Genomic DNA, 7,364 nt, shown 5'->3' with positions numbered 1-7,364 from the left:
CACACAGCTAACTGGATCACACAGCTAACAGGATCACACAGCTAACAGGATCACACAGCTAACAGGACCACACAGCTAACAGGACCACACAGCTAACAGGACCACACAGATAACAGGTCCACACAGGTAACAGGATCACACAGCTAACAGGATCACACAGCTAACAGGATCACACAGCTAACAGGACCACACAGCTAACAGGATCATGCTGCTAACAGTGTTTTATAACACTATTTTTATTTTAATTGCTTTCTATTCTTACTCTATACTCTATTTGTTGTCTGTCTAAAACAGGGGTCTCTTGTAAATGAGCCCTCGTGACTCAATGAGACTTTATGACGAATAAATAAAAAAATTAAAAAGGAGGTAGTTCCCTGAACTAAATTCAAACTAGGTTTGACTTTAGATAAACTAGGTTAGGGTTTCAAGTACGGTATATTAAAATTTATATGTAAATTAATATTTTTGGGCAGCATGGTGGCGCAACTGGTAGAGCTGCTGCCTCTCAGCGAGCAGGTCCCTGGTTCAAATCCTAGTCCGGGGGTCTTTCTGGGTGGAGTTTGCATGTTCTCTCCGTGCTGCGTGGGTTTTCTCTGGATACTCCGGTTTCCTCCCACAGACCAAAAACATGCATGTTAGGCTGATTGGTAACTCTAAATTGTCCCTAGGTGAGAGTGAGAGAGTGAATGGTTGTTTGTCTCGTTTGTCTCTATGTGTCCCTGTGATGGACTGGAGACCTGTCCAGAGTGTCCCCCGCCTCTCGCACAGTGATTGCTGGACATGGGTAAGGATGATGTATGAATTTTTATGTTTGTGGCCAATCTTTTTTTTTTCGTGTGGTTAGGTCAAAATGTTACAAGTACTTACAGTAACTACCTGTTCTTTCTTTCTTTTACTCCAAAACCTTCTCTTTGTTGACTCCTTTGAATAAATCTGGATCAATAATTTGTTGTTTGATGTCCGCCAACACTCGACTACATCCCACAAACCATCAGATGATGTACAGTTATAGTTATAGAGAAACTGGGTGCTCAAAATTGGTTAACAGATTAACGAAAGGTGACATTTATACTCAAAACTGAAAAATACACAATTCTGGTCTCTATTTTTTTCTTTTGTCTTTTTTTCTCTGTAATTTTATTTATTTGCTTTGAGTTGCTCATCACAAGAGGCTAACTAAGAGTTGTGTCGTGGTTTCATTGGGGGTTCTGGGGATTACATTGATACATGCAAACTTTGACAACAGAACTGTCAGTTGCAGATTATTAGTTTAGCACAAAGACAGATAAAAAAGTGAAAGAGAGAAAGACAGATGGGTGTTAATGGAGGAGGGGCAGTGAAGGATGAAGCCGAGTTGTTTTCAAGAGACAGATGGCTGACCTCAGAGCTTCACCAGGATCGAGTCGAAAAAACAAGCAACCATCAATGACTGGAGGGGAAGGATGCCCCCTCCTGACTTCCCTCCTTTTCTTGGTTGCTCCTTCATATCCTCGTTTCATATTTTTCCTTACATAGACGTTAAGAAAGATGTTGGTGGTTATCATTTTCATGGTCTCCCCCCTCATGTACACCAACCCAGCCCAACAAGCACCTGAACTTATAGGTAAAAGTATGAACCGGTCATGTTGGTGTTGTAGTCAACGTACAATCCATGTCAGTTCTTCCACCTTTTATATTTGTTATCAACACAGAAACGTCCTCTGGTTCTTAACAGGTCTTCACGTTTGATAAATAAGACATGAGAGACAGCCCTGATCTGAGAGATGCAACTGCTGCAACCCATCAATCTGGCAAAGCTTAGTTATAATAAGTTATAATATTTTAAAGCAATTTGGAATCCATCAATCTGGAGTACAAAACCAATAAAAAATGAAAAAACAACAACCAGTCAAGACAGATGTCTATCTCCCCCAAAGTGGTTGTCCCAGCACGCTCACCCTGATGTCAGACCCTGCAGGAGACAAAGCAGCAGCTCTGCAGCACAGTCCAAGTCTGTGAAGTTTCATCTAATGAACCACAGAACGTCTTGAAAAATGTCTTTTGCACAGAAGAAAGCAAAGTAGAGATGTTTGGCTACAGCAGCAAGAACTCCTTACTCAGGCTCTCCAACACTGTGCTGAAGGGTGGGTGTTCTGCTGCTGCTACAGCAGCTGGACACCTTTCAGTCACTGTCGACCATAAACACCTGAAGAACAAACGGTTCTAGAGACACATGTGAGTCCACCTGTCCAACACATGAACCTTGGACCAAACTGAGTCATGGCATGAAGCCAGATGTAGGAATGGTTGGAAACACTGAAGGTGTCCGACGGCCCCGTCAAAGGCACCTAGATTGAAATGCTGAGGCAGGACCTCTGGAGAGCTGGACGTCTCTGCACGCCGCACTCATGTGTAGCATCGCAGTGTGTATCTCAGAAGAGACGCCCAAATACTGTCACACAAGGACCTGACAGCTTGAGAAGGTCCAACCACAACGATTTGTAGTTACAGACAGACAGACAGACAGACAGACAGCCATCCATCCATCCATCATCTTTACCCACTTCGTCCTTTTCGGTTACAGGGATCACTGGTGCCCATTTGCAGCAGTGCAAGAGGTGAGGGACACCTGGACAGGTCTCCAGTCCATCACAGGGACATAGAGACAAATGAGACAAACAACCATTCACTCTCTCACCTGGGGACAATTTAGAGTTACCAATCAGCCTAACATGCATGTTTTAGGTCTGTGGGAGGAAACTGGAATACCCGGAGAAAACCCACGCAGCACGCAGAGAACATGTAAACTCCACCCACTGGCCGGGATTCGATCTGGCGACCTGCTCGCTGAGAGGAGGCAGCTCAATCAACTTGTCACCGTGCCGCCCGTTATGTGTTTTTACAGTTGGCAAAATACAAGCTGAAAAACTAGAACAGTGACAAAGTTGTTGTAAAATTATTCTTGCATCTTATTCTGCACGTTGAGTACAGGGGAAGGGCAGCAAGGTGGCGCAACTGGTAGAGCTGCTGCCTCTCAGCGAGAAGGTTGCCGGTTCAAATCCCGGTCCGGAGGCCTTTCTGGATGTGGTTTGCATGTTCTCTCCGTGCATGCGTGGGTTTTCTCCAGGGACTCCAGTTTCCTCCCACAGACCAAAAACATGCATGTTAGACTGATGGTAACTCTAAATTGTCCCAAGGAGAGAGAGTGAATGGTTGTTTGTCTTGTTTGTCTCTATGTGTCCCTGTGATGGACTGGAGACATGTCCAGGGTGTCCCCCGCCCCTCGCACAGTGATTGCTGGACATGGGCATGGCAACCCCCGTGACCCAAAATGGAAGTAGCGGGTAAAAGATGATGGATGGATGGATGGATGGATGGATGGAGTACAGGGGACTTAATTATTATTAACAATCATAAAATGGAACCAATTACTCATTATTTGGAAAAGACTTAGCACCAAATTATTAGAGTAAATGCTGGACAAAAATGTTTAATGTGCTATTTTCTACTAAATGATCAGTTTGAAGAATCTAATCAGCAACTTGTCGTTCACACGTATTTACACGAGCGTTAACACATCAGGTGGGTCTGATTCAAGTTGCACTGCACCACTGCCCCGACATACCTTATCTTTTTCACAGATTTGTAATAATTCACAAATGTGTGTACAACTTAAGTTTTTAAAGCTTGTGTGTGTGTGTGTGTGTGTGTGTGTGTGGGGGGGGGGGGGGGGGGCACCTGAAATATTTCCATGTATGTTGCTTTTCCCTCATCATTAAGCACTGCCGAAAGACAAAATCAGATGACTATACTTTTGACCGAGTCAGTGTGTGTACTTGTGCATGTGTTAGTAAAATATGTTATGAAGCACTGAACAAATCTTGTACTTGTACTACTGCCACAGTAGTTTTCAGACGTTGAAAAGCATAGATATGCCAATAACTCAGTCAATTTCTCATCCTCAAGTCAACATCCGCCTCCAGCCATCACAGTCACACATTCACCTTCAACTCAAGACATGATGGTTGAACTAAAAAAACAAGCATTGTTGGAGTTATGGAATCTAAAAAAAGGGGGAAACACACCTGAATGTGTGCGTGCACAAGAAGGAAGGGACGTACTGAAGGAAATGTCATCTAACATGAGCAAGAAATCACTTCCATTATTCCAGCCAAATTTCAAAAGACCTGTTGGACAGTAATCCACATTTTCTCTCAGTAACATTTTGAACTTTAGTCTAACATTTGTGTGAAACATTTTCACCGTCCAACAAACTATTCATCCTACACAAGAAAGAAAGTGAAAGGGCTCAACGTCTTTTTAAAAATCTAATCATTTCTTTACTGTGAATGCTCCAGGTCCAGTTTATTCAAGGACTTCAGATTTTTACTACATGCCTTTACTCAAATATTTCAGAACTGACTTTTTACATCAGGTAATAATTGCAGGAGCAAATTAAAGATGTCAGCGTTGACAAAGGTGGAACAAAAAGATGTTTTTACATTACATGGAACTATGTGTAAAGAAGGAGAGAAAAAGACTTTCAGATTATTTAATAATCAGAGACACTTTGTCAGGTCACACGTTCAAAAACTGAAAAGCACACCTTTAAATCTGCACTAAAACAAGCTCACCGGTTCCTGCAGGGAGGAGGGTGGCGGTTTGGGTTCAGGCACAGTCCCAAATTCCAAAGAACTCAAAGACAACATTTAAAAACACATGAACGTTTGCATTAAATTCATGCTTTCATGTCTGAGCGGTCATATGATGCATAGGCGTCACAACAATTATATGTGAAGGGAACGTGAACCCCCCCCCACATTTAAAAAATATTCATTTGGGCCCCCCACACACATTTACCATGAAATATTAGTTCACCCGGCGCTGTCCATTTCTTTGTGATTGAATCCATTCCACTTGATTAATAGGAGAATTGTCAAACCACTACAAATCCACTCCAGGTTTTCCTGGTTACCTACAACAACTCCACATCGCATGCAGTTTCCCCGAGGTCATGAGCCTTGGCAGGGCACTCACAGGGGAGCAGTGGGAGACACGTCCGTTTTGCGTGCTAGCTTAGTGCCACGTTAGTGCTGGCAGTTGTTGACGGGGTGGGGGGTAAGGATGTGTGAGAAAAGTGGAGCACTACGTCTGTTGCATCTTAGCTAACGTGTCTGTATTGCATGCCACTAGCTTAGTGCTATGTTAGTTCCGGCAGTTTTCAACGTGGGGGGTGGTCTAGGATGTGTGAGAAGCAGAGCGTGCTCTATTCACACAAGGAGAGCTGTTGGTCAGACTACTTCTTGTTACTCTAAATAGTTATTGAATCAAGTGTTTATTGCACTTATGTAGGTAAATGTAGATGTTTAACAACCCGTTAAAATACACTAGAATGCAGGAAATCTGCTTTATTTATCATTTTCAGGTGGAGGAGGATGACCCCCCCCAAAAAAAACCCCCACACACACACACACCAGTCTGTATCCTCTACATTACAAATGTGTCTGACACTAGTACACATGTGTTTGAAGCTAATATTTAAATAAATAAAAAAACAAAGTGCTTTGTGTTGTCATCATTGTTCCCATACAAAGACTAAATTGGCTCTCTGCATTTAACCCATCGCACCTGGGATACACGCAGGTGGAGCAGTGGGCAGCTACGTAAGTGACCAGGGAGCAATTCAGGATTAGGTGTCCTGCTCATTTAGTTTGAAGATTTACATTTTCGTAAATCTGCATTTCTTTCTTGCTCAAGAAAGAGCTAATTTTGTATTGTGCTAGTTCTATAGTGCTAATTTATGCTAATTTAAACCAAACTCAGCAAATATGTTCTTTCTGCTTTCTTCTGCTAATTTAGGCTTGTTCTTCCATTTCAGCTACAATTCAGTGTGCCTTTTTATTTTAGCTAACTTCAGATGTTTTTCAACAAGTTCTTCAGCAATAAGCATTCACACTGCATTTTCACAGGAAATGCAATTTCTCTATTTGAAATTAAGTTTAATGGTGACCAGACTAATCTATATAATTTGCAAATAAACATTGTAAAGTTCAAAACAAATATAGCAAAGAGTAAAAACTGCTCACCTCATCTTTCAAAGATAAAGAAACAATTCATCCTCCACTTGTCTCTTTATGACATCGGCTGTGCCCTATACGCCCCCGTGGTGACATCCAGAACAATAAATGGCTACTACACAATACCTGGGGGGGGGGGGGGGGGGGGGAGACTCACCTGTCTTCAAGCTAATTTAGAGTGAAAAGAGTAGCATGAAAAAATCTAACCTACTTTAACTTTAAAGGTTTTCCACATTTGACAAGAAGAAAACGTTTTTAACAAGTCGTTGAGCACGTTGATGGGTCGTCATCCAGGGTCTAATCCATGAACCGAGTCATAAGTTATGGCAGGGAACGTGTTTAGAGGCAGAATACCTTGGTTTTCTCACGTCTTAAGCAGCAGAAGAGACAGTTCTCATCGAAGGACCAGTCAGACACTTCCTCTGGCTCGCAGTCTGGATCAGAAATGAAAAACAGAGACCATCAACCAAAATAAATGTACAGGATGAACAATAGAACCAGTTTAAATAAACACCACTTGTCCTTGTATTATTTTTAATTACAAACAGGATTTCACTTATCTGTAAATCACTGCATTTTGTTTTTGATGTTTACACTGCTTTGTGTCTGCTTTGGAAAAGCAGGTAAATTAAATGAGAGAAAAATCCCAACATGTCGTCTGTTCTAATCTAACATCTATTCAAACCTGAGACTGAAAGCCAAACAACCAAAACTCACATCAACAACATTCAAAACAATTCATTTCAATTACAGACCATGATTGTTCACTCGTTCAGTGATGACTAAACTTCCTCTGTCAAGTATTTAGTGTCAAACGTCACGTCACCTGTGACTGACTGCAAAGATCACTTGAAGCAGTTAAACCAAAGAAAGAAAGAAAGCACAAAGGCTGCATGAAACCCTCTGTTCACAAAACATGGCAAACAGGTCCTGTTACCAATCAATCAATCAATCAATCAATCAATCAATCAATCAATCAATCAACCAATCAATCAATAGTAAGTAAGTAAGTAAAGTGCATTTATAAAGCGCTTATCACAGACATGAAATCACAAAGTGCTGTACAATAAAAATCAACACTAAATTATACAAAGAATAAAAACAAGCCTAAGAACTACAAGAAGCAGAATAAAATCATGACATAAAGCCTGAGAGACTAAAAGTGTTTTCAGTTGCTTTTTAAAAACCTCCACAGAGTCAGCAGAACGAAGCTGCAGGTCAAACTGGTCCACAGCCTGGGGGCCACTGACTGAAAGGCCCCGTCTCCACAGCCTGGGGGCCACTGGCTGAAAGGCCCCGTCCCCACAG

The 7,364-nt window shown here is 41.9% G+C and overlaps 1 protein-coding gene across 1 annotated transcript in view; it reads right to left on the bottom strand.

The window, feature by feature from the left end:
• The window catches only part of lcor (ligand dependent nuclear receptor corepressor), a gene marked incomplete at its 5' end in the record, with an annotated part of 55,659 nt that extends 49,169 nt beyond the window's left edge, over positions 1-6,490 (bottom strand). Inside the window, 1 exon segment of the mRNA XM_037689993.1 lies at positions 6,411-6,490.
• Positions 6,491-7,364: the final 874 nt, after the last annotated feature.

The sequence above is a fragment of the Nematolebias whitei genome, chromosome 16, assembly GCF_014905685.2.
Source record: "Nematolebias whitei isolate Nwh7 chromosome 16, NemWhi1, whole genome shotgun sequence".
Classification (NCBI taxonomy): domain Eukaryota; kingdom Metazoa; phylum Chordata; class Actinopteri; order Cyprinodontiformes; family Rivulidae; genus Nematolebias; species Nematolebias whitei.
The sequence above is the reverse complement of the archived record's forward strand: the minus strand, read 5'-3'. Positions and strand labels throughout refer to the sequence as shown.